Source organism: Protopterus annectens, chromosome 4.part0 (assembly GCF_019279795.1).
Source record: "Protopterus annectens isolate FY-2018-M chromosome 4.part0, PAN1.0, whole genome shotgun sequence".
NCBI lineage: Eukaryota > Metazoa > Chordata > Ceratodontiformes > Protopteridae > Protopterus > Protopterus annectens.
In genome coordinates, this window is record NC_056733.1 from 300,981,803 (window position 1) to 301,003,859 (window position 22,057).

The 22,057-nt window shown below is 39.2% G+C and overlaps 1 protein-coding gene across 1 annotated transcript in view; it reads right to left on the minus strand.

Moving 5' to 3' along the window:
• The window catches only part of NOS1 (nitric oxide synthase 1), a 1,255,637-nt gene that overhangs the window by 763,717 nt on the left and 469,863 nt on the right, over positions 1 to 22,057 (minus strand). The window lies entirely within an intron of this gene.

Sequence of the window (22,057 nt, forward strand, 5' to 3'; positions counted from 1 at the left end):
ATCAGGGGGTAGGGCTGAGGGTGGGAGTAGCAGACGGGGAATGGAGTAGAGAGCAGCTAGAACAGGATAAGCCAGGAACTTGTGTCCCTCCCCCACAGGGAGAAGACCTGAAAAACTATCAGTTTAAGGTGAGTAATGAGCTTAAAATATCAGTATCTAACAAAAACAAAACTTAATCTAAGTATCTCTGGAATACTTTAATTTTCACATAAACAGGGTTGTTTGGCAGTTTTAGACAGAGTTGTGATTAGTGTAGAGACTATGCTGAAAGTAAAAGCAAAATTTATTAAGTAAACAGGAAAGGCTTGGGAGTGTGTGTGTGTGTGTGTGTGTGTGTGTGTGTGTGTGTGTGTGTGTGTGTGTGTGTGTGTGTGTGTAAGGCTGATTCAAGGTACTGGCCTAGTCTAGTGTCATTTGGCTGGAACCCTTCACTGATGTTGTGCATATACCTTTTAAGCCTTAAAACTTGACAAAAACTAAGTTGCAATTCACCTATTACATCAGAAAAGCTGTAGGGATTCAGGTTCTTGCTTCCCAGAGTTTTATTTAGTTATGATAGCCAGCTTCAGTGGATGCAGTGGAAAATGTGTATTGTAGTTAATCCCAAGTGTGTGTGTGTGTGTGGGGGGGGGGTCATGCAGGAAAGAAACCCATGCAATAGCTGTGCATGCACAATGAACAGAGGTGTAGGGAACCTAAAGCAGTTATAGGATCGAAAATAAATGTCCTATATGGGAATACTGCCTGCCTCCATAATCCCCCCACCCCCCCAAAAAACGCTTACTGTCTGTGCATCCCCTGGTATTAAACCGGGCTGAAAGCACAGGTTTAGATGTATTTCAAATGGCTGCTGTCATGCTCATACATAGCATACCTCCACTCCTCAGTCCTACCCATAAACACAGCCACCTGTATACCTGCATGATGTGTGGTTGTGAGGAAAGGGAAAATAATGATCACAATAATGTATTTCACTTTGTTGTTCCTAAACAGTACACTGTCCCCAAACAAGCTATAGTAATCTTGTTGTACATCTCTGAAGTCTGAAAGAAAAGTAAAAGAAACAATGATGACACTATACCCCGCCCAACACCAACTATAATGAATTCCTGTACACAGCTCTGTGGTTTGATTCTGATGAAAATTAAAGAAGTAATATCCACACCATCCTCAGCCCCCATACAACCTGTGACAAACTTTGGTACACACCTCTGAGCAGGGCTGGGTTTTAGAGTGGTTGTGACTGAGAGCAGAGGCCACTCCTAAGTCCGTGTCAGTTTCACAGTCTGGGGTGTGTGTGACTCCTAGAAGCTCTAAAGATCTGAATGTTCTGTACTTTATTTTTATGTCTTACACTTGAAATGTAATTACTTGTTAACAGCATTTTTTTACTGCTACCCAGAAGAGTTAAATATGTGCCCAGTATGCAGTATGTATGCACATAGATAAAAATTGGAGATATTTTTTATGCACACAAACATACACACACACACACACACACACACACACACACACACACACACACACGCACATGCACTCTGCATGTTCACCTTCAGGGAAACTGGAGGAATTCCATTTAACCTGCTGTATGATTTTGAAGTTCTACAGTTAACCAGAGCACATGGATAGATGCATACAAACACAGGAAGGGTATGCAGACTCCACATAGGAAAAAAAAAAAAACATAGCCGAGACCTCAACCACAGTAAAGGACTGTGAAATGACAATGATGCTCAGTGCAACACAATAGCAATGAGCAGTGCCTTCACACATATCGACTTTGTGCCAAACCGCCAAAGATAGACACCTGTTGTGTGTAACACCTATGTTTGTGATGCTAAGTGAAAGAAAATACGGCTAGTATGCTACTCCTAAATATACTACAAACACGTTACTCCCCCAACACACACAAGACTAATGGCCGTGCAGATGTTTGTTCTATGAAGTTAAATAAATCATAGCCAGCTTGTTACTCTTACTTTGCAACATGCAATACACACACACACACACACACACACACACACACACACACACACACACACACACACACACACACACACACACACACACACACACACACACACACACACAGATTTCAGCAAATAGCAATACATTGTATAACACTGGTAGTGACACACCTGATCAGTAACTATTGTTTAGCATTTGTCAAACAACAGCATGGGTGAGCCAGTTTTACTAACCTTATTGAGGAATAATTCATACCTGTCACTGCCCCTGATTTCACAGAACATCCCTGATTTTTGCCTAATAATTTTGCTGTGTCCTTGAAGGTTTGAGTTGCTGGTAAATCATTCAGGATTACAGACAGTCAGTAAATACATACTTCACACACTGTCCAAAAAAGTGTATGTTGAAGCAAAATATGTTATTCTATTAACTTATTCAGTAAACTAGAGAAATACTTATAAAATGTCCCTAATTTGAGCCTTTATTTTGTATTATTTTGTCTTTGCTCAGAATTCTTGTGCAAAGAAGTTGAGCGCTATCTGATGTTCTGCCTGTATTTATAAAACTCTTTAAAAGAGAAAACCATCCCTGAAGACTGGAAGCATCAGTTAAGTACTGAGATTGGTCACTCTGGACTGATGATCTCTAGCACTTAGTTTGCTCATGTTCATTCACAGATTACTGGCTTTCTTATTTTTCTTTCTTTTTCCCCCAGCCACAGTTTTTTTTGGGTTTCAACTGACTTGGGGGTAGATGGAGGGGGGGGCCTGGCTATGCCAATGGCATGGGCAGTGACTAAAGCTGGCAATAATGACAGTTTTTAGAATGATACTTTAAAGCTAACTAAGTCAAAAGTACTATGAAAGTCAGGAATGATTTATGAAATTATAAAGACTATTACTTGACAAAACTTGACAAACATAAATGCATTGACATCTGAATCTTCAGGATGGCTATACTAGCTTTTGTTGGACTGATGAACATGTTACAAAATATCAAAAAAAGATAATTTGCTGTGGATGGGGGCCACCAAGACCAGAGGGACTTCAGTGACTGCAGGGTTTGTTCATGCCTAAAGCTGGCTATGCATTAGTTGGCAATTAAGAGGTTACTGTCTAACTGCTTTGAGAACATTTCTACAGTCTACACTGCGTACTGCAGTTCACTTAAATCACAAGTGTGTGTGTGTGTGTGTGTATATATCTATATATATATATATATATATATATATATATATATATATATATATATAGAGAGAGAGAGATAGGGAAGCATAACCTTCCATCAAAATGGAACATAGTCCAACATTGATCATAAACTTTCCATTGAAAACATAAACATCAATCCTCAAAGTATCAAAAAAAAAAATTTTTGCAGGTGGGAAAGGCCCTCCCCCCATACCCCCAAACCCTCTGCTAATTATATTTGTGAACTCTGAGATTGCACTACAGTAGAGAGAGAAAGGGTAAATTCCTTGATTTGCACTTTACTGCACTCTATTGGCGAAAAAGTCAGTACTTTTTGATCAGCTGATTTTTGACCCACTGTACAGGCTTTTCACATATCAGTGTAAAAATTGTTTGATGAAGGTTTTGCACCCATCTATCTATCTGTCTATCTATCTATCTATCTATCTATCTATCTATCTATCTATCTATCTATCTATCTATCTATCTATCTATATGTGTGTGTGTGTGTGTGTGTGTGTGTGTGTGTGTGTGTGTGTGTGTATGTATATATATATATATATATATATGTGTGTGTGTGTGTGTGTGTGTGTGTGTGTGTGTGTGTGTGTGTGTGTGTGAGTGTGTATATATATGCACACACACACACACACACACACATATACACACACACACACACACACACACACACACATATACACACACACACACACACACACACACACACACACACACACACACACACACACACACACACACATATATATATATATATATATATATATAATATATATATGTACAAATGCCCATGTTAAAGTGCAAGGAAGCATAGGAGACAGTGTTTTTTAAAATTACATCCAAAATGAGAATGTGAATAGCAGCTCTCATGTACTGGTTTTTGAAGACACATATTTATAGTTTAGTTAGCCTTTCTAGCAATAGGCTGTACTTGAAAGAAAAGTCCAAGACTGCAGGTTTGTTTCAACCAAGCCCATATTCCAACTCTGACTGTTAGTTAGCTCCACATCTTCACAACAGACTCCAATGAGGTTGTCATATTGCAGGCCTCCTAAGGTTTTCTGATAAGCTCCTGTGGCAGTAAGTGCATAAGACTAAGGCCATGAGTTGTTAATGTGTTGCTTCTGTGGTTCAGAGTTTGATTCCCTCAGCATCCAGATGTCTACATCAAAACTCACAAGCAAGTCTACATCAAGCAAGTCACTAAACCAGGCAGTTCTTTGGAATAACCGGGAAATTGGGCTAGGCTTTTCAGTGTTCTCCTGGATCACAAGCCGAGTAACTACCTAGGAACCTCTTGATTGATCCTTTCCTACAGGCATCTCCTTTTTACTTGCTTGCAGGCTTCCTCCATCATCATCTTCTTTCAGCTGTTCACATTAGGGGTCGCCACAGCAGATCATCTGTTTCCATTTCTTCCTGTCCTCTGCATCTTGCTCTGTCACACCACCTACCTGCATGTCCTCTCTCACCACATCCATAAACCTTATCTTAGGCCTTCCTCTTTTCCTGTTACCTGGTAGCTTCATCCTTAGCATATTTTTCCCAATATACTTGGCATCCCTCCTCAGCACATGTCCAAACCAACATAATCTTGGCTCTCTGGCTTTGTCTCCAAACCTTCCAATCTGGGCTGACCCTCTAACATACTTATTCCTAATCCAGTCCACCCTTGTCACACCCAGTGCAAATCTTAACATCTTTAACGCTGCAACATCCAGCTCTAACTCCTGCCTTTTTTGTCAATGCCACTGTCTCCAACCCATATAACATAGCTGGTCTCACTACCCTCCTGTAGACCTTCCCCTTCACTCTTACTGGTACTCATCTGTCACAAATCACTCCTGACATTCTTCTCCACCCACTCCATCCTGCCTGTACTCTCTTCTTCACCTCTCTTCCACACTCACCATTACTCTGAACTATTGATCCCAAGTATTTAAACTCATCCACCTTCGCCACCTCTACTCCTTGCATCCTCACCATTCTTCTATCCTCCCTCATTCACACACATATATTCTGTCTTAGTCCTGCTGACCTTCATTCCACTTCTCTCTAGAGCATATGTCCACCTCTCCAGGGTCTCCTCCACTTGTTCCCTACTCTCACTACAGATCACAATGTCATTTGCAAACATCATAGTCCACTGGTTCTCCTGTCTGATCTCGTCTTTCAACCTGTCCATCACCATTGCAAATAAGAAAGGGCTCAGAGCTGATCCTTGATGTAATCCCACCTCCAACTTAAACGCATCCTTCACTCCCACTGCAGACCTCACCACTGTTAAACTACCCTCGTACATAGCCTGTATCACTCTTACATACTTCTCTGACACTCACGACTTCCTCATACAATACCACAACTCCTCTCTAGGCACCCTGTCATATGCTTTCTCTAAATCTACAAAAACACAATGCAACTCCTTCTGACCTTCTCTGTACTTCTTCATCAACACTCTCAGAGCAAACATCACATCTGTAGTGCTCTTTCCCAGCATGAAACCATACTGCTGATCACTAATCATCATGTCCCTTCTTAACCTAGCTTCCACTTCTCTTTCCCATAACTTCATGCTGTGACTGATCATTTTAATCCCTCTGTAGTTACTACAGCTCTGCACATCACCCTTATTCTTAAAAATCGGTACCAAAACACTTTTTCTCCATTCCTCAGGCATCCTCTCACTTTCCAAAATTTCATTAAACAATCTGGTTAAAAACTCCACTGTCATTTCCCCTAAACACCTCCATGCTTCCACATGTATGTCATCTGGACCAACAGCCTTTCCATTCTTCATCCTTTTCATAGCTATCCTTACTTCCTCCTTGCTTATCCATTGCACATCATGATTTACTATCCCCACATCATCCAAATTTCTCTCCCTCTTATTCTCTTCATTCATCAACCCCTCAAAGTACTCTTTCCATCTCCTCAACACACTCTCCTCACTTGTGAGTATGTTTTTCCTCATTATCCTTTATCACCTTTACCTGCTGCACATCTTTCCTAGTTCAGTCCCCCTGTCTAGCCAATCGGTACAGGTCCTTTTCTCCCTCCTTAGTGTCCAACCTTTCATACAACTCTTCATATGCCTTATCCATAGCCTTCACCACTTCTCTCTTTGCCATGCACCTCATCTCCTTATACTCCTGTCTACTTTCTTCATCTCTCCGACAATCCCACTTCTTCTTCTTTGCCAACCCCTTTCTCTGTATATTGGCTTCCTCCATAATAAAGCAAAAAAAATTGTCAGTTAGTATTTTTTCAGCTAGGTAGTAGATACAAACTTATGACTAACACCCTGAGTACTTTCCACTAAAAAACTGCGGTGGTGGTGCTTCGGTAACAGTATCGCCTCACAGTAAGATGTTGTCCTGTTCGACTCTCAGCTAGAGCGTCTTCTGTGTGGAGACATGCGTGAATGGGTGTACCTTCATTGAAGGTTGTGCGTCAGGGCCGGCAATTCAGCACGTAAACATCTACTGCCAATCATTAGTGGACCGGAGTTCCGCTGTGGTGACCCCTAACCAGGAAAAGCAGAAAGACACAACAACAACAACCCTGAGTACTTTCCACTCATGAGACACAATAATCAATATGTTACCCCCCCCCCCACCCACCCACCCACAGCACAAAACAGAGAGTTTTAAACTCAACTTGATGAATTGTAGGAACTGGACAACCTGTCACAATTCTGATTGGCTGCTCAGGTTTATGGATCACTTTATCTTTGAGAATGGTAGGGACAGTGCGTATCTGCACTGTTTAGAAGTGCCATCAGTTTGTATATTTAGTCACTGTAGATAGATGTGTTCAATCACTAAAGTAAAATATCTGGCCAATGAATAGTACTTCAAGGCTTGGAAGGTTCATTTTACTGATGGACACATTTTCAGTGACAGAGTATCTTTTATATGGATTAATAAACTTACTGCACACAAGCTGCTCTTCACTGAGCATGTCTTGGGGATAGCAATGCTCCTAAAACTATCTTTCATATATGGGAGAATTCTTTCATAACATTAGTAATCACTAACACAGATTCAAACAAATGCTACTCTTTAGCTCATTGAGTATTTTATTTCTCGTAAGAGACCACTGCACCATCATAGCAGCTTTCCCCAGAAGTATAACTAGGGCAGGGATTAGACAGAGGGCATGATTGGGAGATCCATTTTGTTTTTTGTTTTTTTTTATTTTTTTTTTTATTTTTACTCCACGTGTGTCCTCTATAGGATAGTAGAGTATGAAGGCATTAGGTCCTAGCATTCTTTTTTACAGAAAGGAGGACAGCCAGATTGGAGAAGGAAGCTTTTTTTTTTGCTCTCACATAGAGAGTGAGGTTGTAGGGTTAGGTAATGGTGCCAAACTGGTAAAAAGGGACGTGATCTTTTTTTCTGGTCACTTTAGAATTTGAGGCATAGGGCTTTAGGACATACTAGTACTCCTTACAGAAAGGATGAGTGCCAGATAAGAGAAGTTTTTTTTTTCTTCCTCAATTTTGTCTTGCTAGATCGGAAAGCAGCACTGGGTGCTAAATGAGACAACTAAGGCTCTGGCTTTCCCATTTGTGAAATCTGTTAAAGGACAGACGGTAATCCCAAAATTAGGTACAACTGTTATGTAATACACCACCTAGTCCAAGGAAAGCCTTCACCTGTCTTTTTATGAGAGTACTGAAAAGTTTTTCTGTTGTCTCTATTTTTGTTGCTGTAGTATTTTAACCTTGTTTTCTATTAGATATCATAAGTACTTAGCTTTCACTCTACCTAGTTTGCTGTTTTTAATGTGTGCAGTCAACTCTGTTTGTCTTACAGATTCTAAGATAACCTGAACTTTTCATAAGTGAGATTTCTGGCCCTTGGAATGAGCAATCTTGTCATTCATGTATGCCACAGCATAGCCAGATTGAGGCTTCAGTATTTTATCTTTCATCCTCTGAAAATCAACAGAAAATAAATTGTAGAACAAATAGTAACACTGTGTACTGAAACAGACCATCAGGGCTTACCAAAGCTGCAAGCAGCATTCCTTCTCTCACAAAAGAATGGCTTCAGACTACATGGGACTTAATTGCTTTTGATGTCTGTTTACTAGTGTGACACCCCCACACTAGCCCAGTAATCAAGGAGCCTCAATCCTCACCACACGCACCACTGAGGGACATGCACATTGGGAGGATGACAAGTACACACACAGTAAAGTACAATTTCCGTTAAGAGTACACAGAGATCACAGTCAGTCTGTGGGCTGGTTTCTCCCTCTTTCTGCAGATCCCCAATAAGACTCCCCACTGACACAGCTATAGGGTTAGGATCTCAGCTGAGTGGTGAAGCCAAAACCTCCAGCACCCTCTCTGTCCAACCAGTGCTTCGTGTCCCTCCCCAAGTAACTGACACAAACAACATTTAGATTTAATTTATATACAAACACACAGACACTCCTGAGAAAGGCTGGCACAGGTTTCCTAGCCATGCCTCCTTCTGCCCACATTATAAGGTAGTTATCACTGCCACCAACCACCCTTACTTATCAGCTACTATAAGGCCCTTACCAAAGGGTGACCAATCCTACTGTGTGATGTTACTATTATCCAAATGTTAAGTGTGTCCAAGACTTTTAAGGCTATTGGAGTAGCCTATACAGTGTCAACAAATACATATGCAAGTACTCTAAGGGCTTAAATATCTCTAAACACACCAAACACAATTAAAAGATTTAAATATATTTAACAATAAATAATAAAAGCACAAGACAACACTCAATAACTCAACACAGTGACTTCAGAGTTCAGAATCACAGGAAATGTTTTAAAACAACATTGCAGGACAGTCTCAAATAAATACAGAAAACATCTAAACTAATCTTCACTATATTCCTAACTATCTCTAAAATAAACTATGTTCTAAATAACTTACTTACAGAGCAAGGCAAATGCAGATGAAAAGTGCTGAATGGATGTTTTCAGATCCAAGACAAGATACAAAAATGCCCAGTCTCTGAGAGAGTTCCCAAATTAAAATCAAAACATTAATGCTGGGTCAGCTGGATGATATCACTATTTCTCACCTGCCTTAAGTTCCCAGGCTAACAGATACCAACAGAATTTAACATTTCTCTCTGAAAAATACTTATCTCTCAGATGTTTGCCTAGAACTGGAAGTCGTAAAACAGTTAAACACTTCTACATTTTAAACCTAGTAATTATTTCTGTTTCAAGACAATAGAAATAAACCTCTATCTGTAGACATCCTGTCTCCTTGCTGCATTGAAACTAACTTTTATAGCACATTGTAAAACACTTTTAACTTATTTTCTTTGAGTTTGCAAGTTAACTCTGTATGTTCCAACTTCTACTGTCAATATAGTTTATATACATTTCTGTTCTTTTCCTGTAGGGTACACTGTGGTTACATTCTTGAAGTTCAGTATGCAACATACAGTTCAGCACACACTTCTGCACCAGTAGTTTAATATACACATAACATATAGTTCTTTTACATGTCTAAGGCAAGTGTGTGAATCATATTAATGTTCACGAAGGACATATGATTATTTACAAAATTCCAGATAGCTGGGCTGGCAGTGTCACATTTCTATATAAATCATATTAATATTTTCAAGTGACATATAGTTATTTACAAAATTCCAGCTAGCTGGTCTGGCAGCATGTTGGTTTGTCACAACTAGTATGGGACAATTTCTACTGACATATCAGTCCAGAAGCCAACATTTGCTTTCAAGAAACTAAAAACAATTATGAAAGCATCACAGAGGTTATTGGACTCCGGTAATGATCTTTGCAAACTGACATATTTTGAGCTTTATGGTTACTCATTAGCAAATCATGGCACTTATCTTAGACCATCTGGTAATCCTGATGTGCCCTCTGAGGCACTGGTAGCAGAATGGATGGAAACTACTTCACAATCATTGCCATCTAATTTCAGGTCTGTAGAATAGGTACAAATGAGTCTAGCAATATAAACTGCTTCAAAGAAGGTGGGATTGGTGACAACTACTGTGATGCACTGTGTGATGTCTGCAGCCAAAACATATTGGATCCAGCTGAACCTGTGCCCATGTCAAAAAGACTGAAGGAGAAATCAACCAAAATGCAGTTAATTTAAATTTTATCCTGAGACTAGGAAGTTAAATTAGTAAGAAGTTTGCATTTATTCTTCACATACGACTAAAAACAGAGGCAGACTGAATCACGCTGTTAACTGACAGGCTGATCTCAATATCTATGATGCATACCAAAACTAAAGTCAGTGAAGATGACTGACAGATGCAAAAGACATTGAGTAACTTTGAAGCACAACAGAACTGAACTCAATGAAACTAATTGATGAGTATGAAATGTATTACCTGTATCTCTGAGGCACAGCAGAACTAAAGTCAATGAAAGTAACTGACAGATAAAAAGGAATTTACTAGAACCTCCGATTGGAGCAGAACTGAATTCAGTAAATCTAAGTGACATTATTTGAGATTCCTCTTCACATTATTCGTAACATATACCAGTTTGTTGGAGAACATTTTTTTTTTTTTAGGATCATAGCATCACAGGAAGTTACTAGGCTAATGACGCTAAAGCCTTTTTAAGCCTAGCCATTCATGCCCTGATTTTCCTAAATTATCATAGCCAATGACTGCAATGGTAAGGGTATATGATTGTGCCTTAGACCATCTACAAGCTGCCTCTGTCCATAAGGGATACAGGCAACAAGCCAGGGAATATGCAATTTCCCATCCATTGGTCCAAACTGCATTTGAATAGATTTAGGGAAAAGCTCTGCTTCACATGAATGGGGGGGTCTGCTCCAGAGAAGGGCTAATCTCTGAGACACATATCTGTCTGCCCAGCATGTGTTGTTATGTCCCAGATAAGGTTTAGATCTTAGATTAGGTTATTTCATTGCTGTTTGTTTTGTGAATGTGTACCAGATTCATGAAGTCTGGATCATTGAATTCAATGTAAGTTAGGTATAGTTCACCCTCAGTACTCTGTCATATTTGCACTGTATTGTGCTGGTTTAATTTGTTCTATTACAGGAGTCATAATGTGCCCTCTGTTTTGTGAGTCCTTAGTGTACTGTACTTCCTCAATTAGTTTCCACAGCCCCATTAGCCATGCACAGAAGCATTGTTGCTAGCTTCTTTACTAAGGAAAGTTTTTTTTTTACCTTTTACTACAATGAGCTATATGTCAATGATATTATATTGCATTTATTTTACTTAAAGTGTACAAATATACCCATGGGGTACTTTGCCCATTTCTGTTTATTGCCATTTTGTGCATTCTGTGTTAATGATATCTATACATCTGCAACTTCCTGACTGAAGTATGAGCATTGGTTTTTGGGACTGCTGTGAAGCCATGCCTGCAAAATTTTGGAATCTTTTCTCTTGTGCCTCATGAAATCAATAAAGGTATTCCAATCATGGCCACCAGCACCTGTAGCAGTTCTGATTTGTGATACAATGAGAATGATTTTTCACAGCAATTGTAAAATTAGTGTGATCTAATGTTAGAGTATATTTCTTTCAATCCTTATAGAAATGCCCCCCTTCATGTCTTTTGGTGGCAGCAGTGGGGAGGGAATGTCTGCCCCTGAAGAGGCCTCTGAAGACACACCTCCTTACTAATGCAGGCCTCTGAAGACACACCTCCTTACTAATGCAGTGTTCCTCAGCTCAACAATAATGAATGGTGGATATGACAGCTGTACATTTATTGATGTCTCAGTGCATAACCTCAGAAAGTTAATGTATTAACTATTAATTGGTAGCTGAGCTGTTGGACTATGCAATGTAAGCCTCAGTAACCAATATAACCATTTTAATTTGGTGTTTGATAGCAAAGACTTAACCATTTCCATCACAGACGCTAGCATTTACTCTTACTGCTCTCACACTACTTGTTTCATTTACATTATTTACATCATCCTGTCTTTCTTCAGTGGAACTGCATCCCTTCAAGTAAGTCACCCCCTTCCTTCTTTATTTCTCCTTGCCCAAGACAGTTACTAAACCACTTTCAACTCTGAGCCAGTATCTGTGCACAGTCACCGCTGACTCATTGCACTCAGCTGCCTCTTTAAGCTAGAAAAGTGAGTTTTTCTTTTTCTATAGAAAATAGATATGTATGTAACAGCGAAGTCTGCAATTGGAAGACCAGTCTGTGGGCTATATTTTTATGTAAATTATAAGTATTTTGGTACCCTAAAACAAAGAACTTTGTCCACCATAATAGCACCATTTCCTTAGACCACAGTCATCCCACTACTACCTTCTCCTTCAACTGTACTCCATTGATTGTTTTTAACAGTCCACTGTCTCCTTTCCTTAAGTTTATTTCTCCTTTAGGTTCATAGGTTCATAGGTAGGTACTAGGCTATTGGCCCTAGGGCCTATATAAGCCTAGCCAAAGGTACCCTGGCTTTTGCAACTCAAGAAAATTATTTTCCTGTGCCACTGTCGAGCAGAGTCACAGAAGTGATCCCTGGGGTGAATTTCCTATCTCCCATCCAATCATCAAGATTTTTCTTGAAGAGTGCTAATGAGGAGCTTTGTTTGATATAGATAGGTAGTTTGTTCCAGAGTATGGGAAGTCTCTGGGACAGGAATCTATCCCTCCAGCATGTTCTGTTTATTGTGGTGATGAGGTTTATGTCCCTAGAGTGTGTAGCTCGTAGGGATTTCTTTAAGTGGAGCATGTCTAAAAGCTCTGGGTTTGACATAGCTTTGTGTGTTAGGCAGAGATCGCCTATGAGTAGGCGATATGCAATGAAGTAAAGCTGCAGTTTTTTGAGACGGTCTGCATAGGGCATCTCTTTGAGGCCAGTAATACTCTTTGTGAGGTATTTCTGTGGCCTTTCCAGTTGTTGTAGATGTCTTGTGAGGTACATACCAAAACGGGCATTGTACTCTATAATGGGTCTAATGAGTGACGAGTAGAGGGGAACAATGACCTCTTTTTTCCTGGATGAGAAACCTTTTGTGATGAGGTGTGCCACATAGAAGGATTTCCTGACTACTGTGGCGATGTGATTATCAAAGGAGAGACTACTGTAAGCCTGTGTCCCAAGGTCTCTTATCACACTTTCGATGTTAAGTAGACTACCACCTATGTGGTAGTTCATGGGTACTGAGTTTTTACCAAAGGGAATGACAATGCACTTTTTGGCATTGAGCTTGAGGCCATGGCTTTGACACCAGGCATCTGTCTCAGCAAGGCCCTTTTGTAGGATGTCCACATCTTTTGGAGTTTTGAATATGGCTCCTAGTTTGCAGTCATCTGCGAACTTCATTAGCCAAAGACCTTCTGTGTTGGTCTGTACTTCAGAGAAGTAGATACCAAACAGGAGTGGACCCAGGACTGAACCCTGTGGTACTCCACTTGTCACTGGTCTGAAGCTGGATTTGGAGTCTGCTACTTTCACAGTCTGGGTTATGTCAGTGAGCCAGTTGGCAACCCATCTTGTGACAGGGATTTATACCTAGTTTAGTGAGTTTATCTATAATTCCAGAGTGGGGGATGGTGTCAAAAGCCTTGGCGAGATCTAGATAGGCTGTGTGAACCATCTTACCCTCATCTATGGCTTTGGTGACTGCTTCAAAGAAGTCTATTAGGTTTAGGAGACATGATCTGCCTTTTACAAACCCGAACTGGGTGGGGTCCTGAGTTTGGAGATTACCAATGTCATTGTTTATAAGTTCCATGATGATACGCTCCATAGCCTTGCAGACCAGGCTCGTTAGGCTAATGGAGCGGTAGTTTCTGGGGTCTGTGGTGGCTCAACCCTTTGTGGAGTGGGATAACTTTCGCTGTGCGCCATTCAGTGGGCACATAGCCTGAGGTGAAGCTACAATTGAACATGGTACTTAGGTGGGGTTCCAGTTCGTTCTGTAGTTCATGTAGAACACAGCCTGGGTTGTCGTCAGGTCCCATGGATGCTGTGTTCTTGGCTTTGGATAGTGTGTTTTTTACCTGTGCAGCCGTGATTACAGGAACTTTGCATTCTTCTGGTATAGAGATGGGCCCTTTAGGGGATGACAGAGGGGTAAAGTTAGCACTGAACCTATCTACCAGGATGTTGGCAATATCCGTTGGTTCTGTATATTTAGTGCCATTGTGCTGTAACTCAGAGCAGATCTGAGTGTTGCCATTGAGATTCTTGACATAGCTATAGAATGCTTTGTGGTTGTCTTTAGAGTCAGTGGCAATTTTGTTTTCATAACTAGCTTTGGAGGATTTTATGAGGGATCTCAGCTTCTTACTGAAGCTGACCAGGGAGTTTCTCCAATCATGGGATTTTACTATTTTTTGCAACAGTTTCTTTCTTCTGTTGTAGAGTTTGTTTATGGCAGGGGACCACCAGATTGGCTTCCTTTTTTTAGAGGATAGCATCTTGGTTCTGTTAGGGATTGCACGATCCATGCACTCATGTAAGTGCTTATAAAGTGCATTTGTGTAGGATTCAGCAGTCATACCTCTATTGTCCATCAGCATGGGTGTCGTGAAGTTTGCCACTTCTGTCTTAACATGCGTGAAGTTGGCTTTGGAGAAATTTTTTACTGTGGTTTCCCTAATGGGGGGTGGGGTGGAATGTGGATGTCTAGGGTGATTAGCTTATGGTCAGATCTGACCAACGAGGAATTGACCTCTGGTGTGGAGCACCGGTTGCCCATTTTGGTAATAACCTGGTCTAGGATATTGCTGCCTCAGATCCTTGTGTAACCACTTTCAGTTCTGAGCCAGTATTTTTGCAGAGCCGCATTCCTGCATTTTGGCTTACTTTGCAAATCAAAGTCCACAGTAACTTCCTTAAATTACAGTTGTTCAAACACTCAAGTGAAAATTTTACTGTTGTATATGACCATTAGTCAGGTTAAGCTGATATTGGATTAACTTTCCTACTAAAACTGTGTCCTAAAGCAACAAAACCAAAAGTTTCATCTACTGGACCAGAGGCCTTTTAAATTGCATTATTTGAATAACAAAACACCGCAACTACATGACAACTGAATAAAATGAAACTACATGACAACTGAATAAAATGAAAAGAAATACGTGAAGTGAAGCCTTTCATTTCTTTCATTTACCTTTCTCAGCAGATCTGTGACTTTTAAAGTTCAGTCACTGACTGCGTGTGTTTTTTTTTCTCTGTTTCTTTGCCCTCACTAACATTCGGACTCACTCCGCTCCCCTAACCTGCTCCTTTACTCTGTATTTACACTTCCATATCACCACCCACATATCCCACATACCATTGTTTCCATACAAAAAAAAAAAAAACAATAGAATTACTCCCAATAATAACACCCAGCAGCGTAGTTGGGGGGGGCAGAGGGGTGATCCATCCTGGGTGCCACTTTTGGGACTGTCTACTTTAATAGATTTAATTTAAAAAAAAAATGGTTTTAAGGACATTCGTCTTTAAGAACAGGCCCATGCAATTTTAATTGGTTTGATCATTTTGCTGCCTGTTCCAGAGTTCCAAGTAAGGAGTGTTTTATTATTGCTGTTTGTTTTTTTGGTTCTTATTACGGCCTGCCCGCGGTGTGTGTATGTGTGTAAAATGCCCCAGGTGGGAATACCTGGTGGCTAGTGTTACTCAGGCTCAAACCCTGCACCTTAGGTACAAGAAACAAGAGCCTGAATTGTCTACCCTTACCACCACTTGTGGTTCAACTTCTCAACTGTCCAGATTTTTACGGAATGTTTGGCTCATATGTTTGGTCCGTTCCTCTTAAAATTTGTGGTTTTCTGGCAAATCAGTGAGAACGGAATTCACTAAATAATGATAGTCATTTAAGTTTCCAGTCTTCCTATCTTTCAGGAAACACTTTATTCTAGCAACTTTCTAAGATTATAGAAGCAATGTTTAAAATGTGTATCTGGTTTTGGGCCTTTGTCCCCCCAGTAAATGTTGGCATTCTCCAGATTTTTTGTGCTGCAAAGTTGAGAAATTTAGTTGAGTGCGAAGTGGAATTTACAAGTAGCTGAGAGCTTCAGGGTAAGAGAGGTTTAGTGCTGTTTATGCCCAATCTGTTTGCTTTGTTAGTAGCACAGCAGATAGTATCCTTGCTTTTGATGCAGAAGGCTGTGGATTCTACTCCCACAGTATGTAGATAAATTACTACTGAAATTACACCTTCATTCTCTATCCAAATGGATATGCAACTGTTCCACTACTGACTCTGTCATAACCTAATTCACCCAAGTATTCAGATATAGATACTCTAGCCTATTCTAATGTTGCAAACTTCTGACTCCAACCGACTCTAACTTGTCCCCAAACTACCCACCCTTATCTCTACAAAACACTTCCCTGACACTCTCTCCCTAGCGCTTAAGCCTCCCCTTCCTCACGCATTCCCCCCTCATCAATCTATTCTCCTCTCTCTCTCCTTTCCCATCCTATTATTTCTCTTCCAAAAATGCTATATTCTTGTAAATATTGTAAATACTGCATCTTCTTGTATTTGTCTCAACCAAAACACAATTGCTCTATGTAATTACTCTTTTAACATTCAACACTCTCATGTTTCTTTATTATCTCTGTATTGCAACAATCAGAAAACGGATAATCTGTCTATTCACTTTGTAACATCCACTTGTAATTTTCTATTGTTAATTCTCTTTTGTTATCTTCAAATTTGATGCAATGTTATGTCTATAATTAACTGTATGGAGCTTTTCTCTCCAGGCCTCCACCAAAAATGGTCTTGCGAGCCCACAGGACTTTCCCGGTAAACAAAAGACATAAAATAAATAAAATAATAATAAATAAAATTACTGATGCTGTACTGTATTGTACTTTAAAGGGGGTGGATGCTGCAGTCTTGTGAATGTCCACCTTTGGAGGAGAAACCTAGTAACTATGACCCTGTATTAGTTTTTCATCCATTCCCTATTGCAATATTACTAGCCTATTATTTTTTAATGTAACATAGGCAATTTATTCTTCAAGGGCAACAGGCACTTTATTTGTAGATGAAACAATGAAATATAATGTTGTCTGCTAGCAACATCTCTTCATTAGTTACAGATCTCTTTAATGTGGAATTACTTAGATGACTTTTACTTCTGCAGAGATTGTACATATTTACTGATATTGGTGGACTGTAATGACAGAAGTTTGATTAAACTCCACGAAAACTAAGTTAATGCTTTTTACCTCAGAATGTTGCCAAAATCAAAAGCAGTCTTTCACCACAAAGTCGGCAAATAATACTTTCTTTGAAATTGTAACTCACAGTAAACTTCTAGGCGTTATAATAGATGACAATCTTCAATATGATCAGCATAAACTGCATGCCATTAAATCTACACACCAGAAACTAGGCTGCCTTTATAAGGTGGATTCCTTACAGATACTGCAAAAAAACTCTAGCCACCACCTTCTTACTGCCAACTTTCTTATATGCTGTTCATATCCTACCAAACTCAAACAATACTCAAAAAAAGAAACTCAATTCCTGCTAAAATAAAATAGCTAAATTTGCCACCAATTTTCTTCATAGGACCCAATATTGTCATAGCTTAAAGCTAAACTGGCTTGAACTGCACAACTACCTAAAATATTCATAACTAACTACAGCACACAAACTCATTCATCATCCAGAAAAATACCTTGCACTAAAAAACATATTACTGCCCTACTGTCCAGCAAGGGATTGCCATTATAGTAACAAATTCTTACTACTCACAAATAAGTCAAATAATGTTGCATGAGACTCGTTCTACTCCCAATATGTTGCTAAACTCTAGAATAGTTTCCCCACATGAATAAAACTCTCCGGCAAACTCAATAGTTTTAAACAACTGCTTAAATGACATCTTAACCAATCCTGGTCCTGCACATGCTCATTACAAGGTTAAAACTTTGTGTTCACCATACGATACTCTCCAAATACTCTTCTTAAACAGAATACTCTCAACCTCTCACTGAAATGACAAAACAATTTGTATACATAACTGCTGCCTGTACAATCCAATAACTTGCATGTGGGCTTTCTCTTTAGTACCTATGTAAAATCTTTGAATGTGTAAATGTAACTACTGTATGCATATAAATGTAAATAGAAATGTAACGTATGAAAGTAAATATAATGCTATGTAAACAAATGGAGCTTTTCTCCCCAGGCCACCACTGAAAATGGGTATTACCCAGTCAGACTTTCCCGGTAAGCAAAGACAAATAAATAAACAAATAAGCAATTTGAGCATAATTTACTTACTTTTTCCTTTAAAACTTGTACTACTTCCTCTGTAAATAGCTCTATGTTTAGGGATTTCTCCAAAGCAAGCCATCTTCATTTTCATTTTTTCATTTTTCATTGACTTAAGTACATTCTGCTGTAGTTCTCCTCTAAAGGATCCCATGCTAAAGCTGCTAACTGTGCCTCTGACTTCTACTCCTGCTTAAATAGTTGTATTGATAAGGCAGTCCTATCAGCACCAAATATAATGAGACATTTAAAAATAATCCTCTGTGGTGGAATATCTGTTTAAAATACATTATATAAAAAGAAAAACTGTTTAATGTTTATAAGAGGTCTCATTCCACCTACCTCAAGAGCATACTTAGACAAACTAACAAAGAGCTTAAGGGAACCATTGGGAAGCTCAAAACTGAGTATAAACTTAAAATATTCAGTAAAACCAAAAATGACTATATATCTTTCCTTAACTGTCAGGAAGTTAGGAACTAACATCCAACAATGCTCACAGTGAGTCCACAATAATACTATGCTGTCTGATACAAAAGAAATATCTAATAGCTAATATCCTAGGTACTCCACTCACAGTTACAGCTAAAGGTTCCATAATGGCATCCACTCCCTTTAATTACTATGAAGGAAGTTCTTTCAGTCCTCTCAAAAAGTAACAATACTTCATCTATAGGCTCTGATTACATGCCAGGTTGCCTGATTATCAGAGCCAAGTATGGTCTTTCTGAACATCTCTTTAACCTCTTTAATTAAGCCTCTCCACTAGTTACCTTCCTGAAGACTGGAAAATGGTCATTGTAATGCCATTAATAAGGGAGGTCCAACCACAAACCCTGGTAACTATAGACCCATTAGTCTCACTAGCACCATAAGTAAAGGTATACAGTGCATTATCTCTGACGTAATTTATCTGGGCATTGAAAAGTTCTCAACCATCCACCTTCATCACTTTAGCTTTGTCAAAGGAAGCAATTGATAGTGGTTATGCAATGCATACAGCATATTAAGAGCTAGCCAGTGCCTTGGACATTATTCTCCATGCAGGCATTATTGATAGAGTTGTAAATCTAAATCATTATGTTGTGCTGCGGATAGCTAACTGGTTGTCTGACAAACCTGAGTGGTTAGAGCTGCAGATGCCACTTATGACAGCAAAAAAGTCACCAGTGGGGTAAAACAGAGCTCAGTTTTGGGACATCTCCTACATGTCATATACTTCTCATCAGGCTAGCACTCATGGCCTATGGTTAATAAGTTTGCAGGTGACTGTAAACTAGATGCTGTTATTTGGTGTTCACCTGACTCACAACTAGTACAGCATCACTCAGACCATGATAGCAATTAGAGCACGGACAATTGTCTCAAACTAAATATAAAAGATGTGGCATAGTTCATTTTGGCAAACAAACCAGTTTCATTTATCATAATGGAGATGCAATCCTCCAATCAGACATGGTTGTAAGGGATCTAGGCAGTGTTGTTGATAATTCTGTATCCTTTTAACACCCTGTTTCCATAGTAGTTCAGAAAGTCTTTTAGCTGGCCAATCTAATTTCAGCTATATCTCTAGTAGATCCAAAGAATTCTTCAGTTTTGCTCTTGTCTTATCAGGCCCATTATTAAAACTCATTCACTCCAATGGAGCTCAGGAAGTTTGCACTGTAACTTCCAATGGGCAGAGTCTAATGTCCTCACATTTCAAACAAATGTGCATATTTCTGGGACCATAAGAATTATGAAAGAAGTATAAATGGCAAACTCTTCATCACAAACTATTTTTATAGTGGCGATATTCTTTAGCTTCTAGGTCTTAAACCAAATTTTATAAGTCACAATAAACACTGTAGCTATTACATTTGTAATGTTCTGTAAACAACTTACAATATCTCAGCAACCATTCAGCTTACACACATATTATCAGCAGCATTGTATTCAGCTAGCTGAGATTCATCTGTCTGTGTTACTTGGTTGTTGAGATATTTAGAAAAATGTGAAAATGATATCTCTATAAATTAATATCATAAAAACAACAGTTAATATCTATTTATCTGCACAAGACAGTGGTCAAATATTAATGCAGTTGAGTTTGCCATTGTGTAAGCTTTAAGATGAAATATTTTAAAACCTTATAGATAGCATGGTTTTGGAATTATTGATGCAAATATGAAAAAGCAATATTTGATGCCTAGAGGCATCAGTAGGAGTTACCGCAGATGCACCTGGGGGTGTCACTTGCATATAATGACTTAAGTATAATGTACTGTTTGGCATGTATTTGTCTAACCATATCACACAACTTGAGACCTTAGAGATTCATAAGGGAAAAGATCAGTGGAGTCAAAAATCGTAGCAATTGTTAGAGAATGGCAGCTGTTTCTAAGTAGTAATTACTTAGTCTCTTACAGATCCCACTGTGGAGATTTGTGTTTAGCCTTTCCAGCCACGAAAGCTCCAATCCTATTTAATCTTCTATTCCTTCACAGAACTAAAGGTACCTCAAATACTCAGTTAAAGGAACTAAACCTTCAACAGCAGATAAATAAGACATTGTCAAGACAGATTCATTTTCCAATGTATCCCTCATCCCTGGAACAAACTTCCACTAAATGTCAAGCAGAATAGCACCCTTACTACCTTCAAGGTAAACCTAGATAATTGGATGGGCAGCCTCAAGTTCTCCTCCAGTCTACCTTGTCTTATCCCCTAGAGGGAACTTTTTATTTGTCTATTTATTTATTTATTGCTAGGCTTGAAATGGTCTGTGGGCTACTTACCTATGAACCTACAAGTAGTAGCATGAGAGAAGAATATCAGACATAATCGTTAATAAGCTGATTTTTAATATTAAGCACACAGAAGACTTGCAAGGCACTGCAGGAAATAACACATATATTTACATGATTTGATGTTGTGTTACCAGTGTCTAAAATATAGTAAAACTGGAAAGTACATTGGTGAACCAATTAGTATTGTCACCTTACAGTGCCTAGTTCTTCTGGTTGTTGGGTTGGATTTACTCTTTGCAGAGTTATCTAACCCTGTAAGCTGGGATGTGTAGCGTCCAGTATTAAGTGTAGCCACAATAACATTATTTGTGATGGCATCTTTGTGGACAGTAAAGGTTCTGAATAGGGGTGTTGTGTTAGCAAAAAGCAAAGAATGAGAACAATGCATGCAAGCAGGATAAGTGTACATGTGGTAATGCCACGCTGAGGACACGAATAGAAAGGTGAACAATGCATGTGGAACTGTTTCATGTGGCTTTTGGTGGAAATACAGCTAACAGTCCAATGCAGAAGCAAGCACAAGCAAAAATAAAACACCTTGAAAGTGTGACTGCATGATTTAATATTGGAATATCTACCTGATATGATTTGTTGCCTGCTTTTGATTTATTGCCAATGAAATGGGCATTGGTTGCAGTCAAGGAGAAAAGTTAGGGCAACAAATCCACAGCTACAGTCCTTATACTTTCAACATAATTTCACATCAAGTCATGGCCACAATTTGGCAGTGGCCTTTATTTTAATTACTGCTTTCTGAATAGTGATTTTATATATGATGGTTTCCATTTGAGAATAGCTTCTAAATGAAGACATGTGGTAGTCCAGGATCTGTTTCAACATGCAGACAATAAT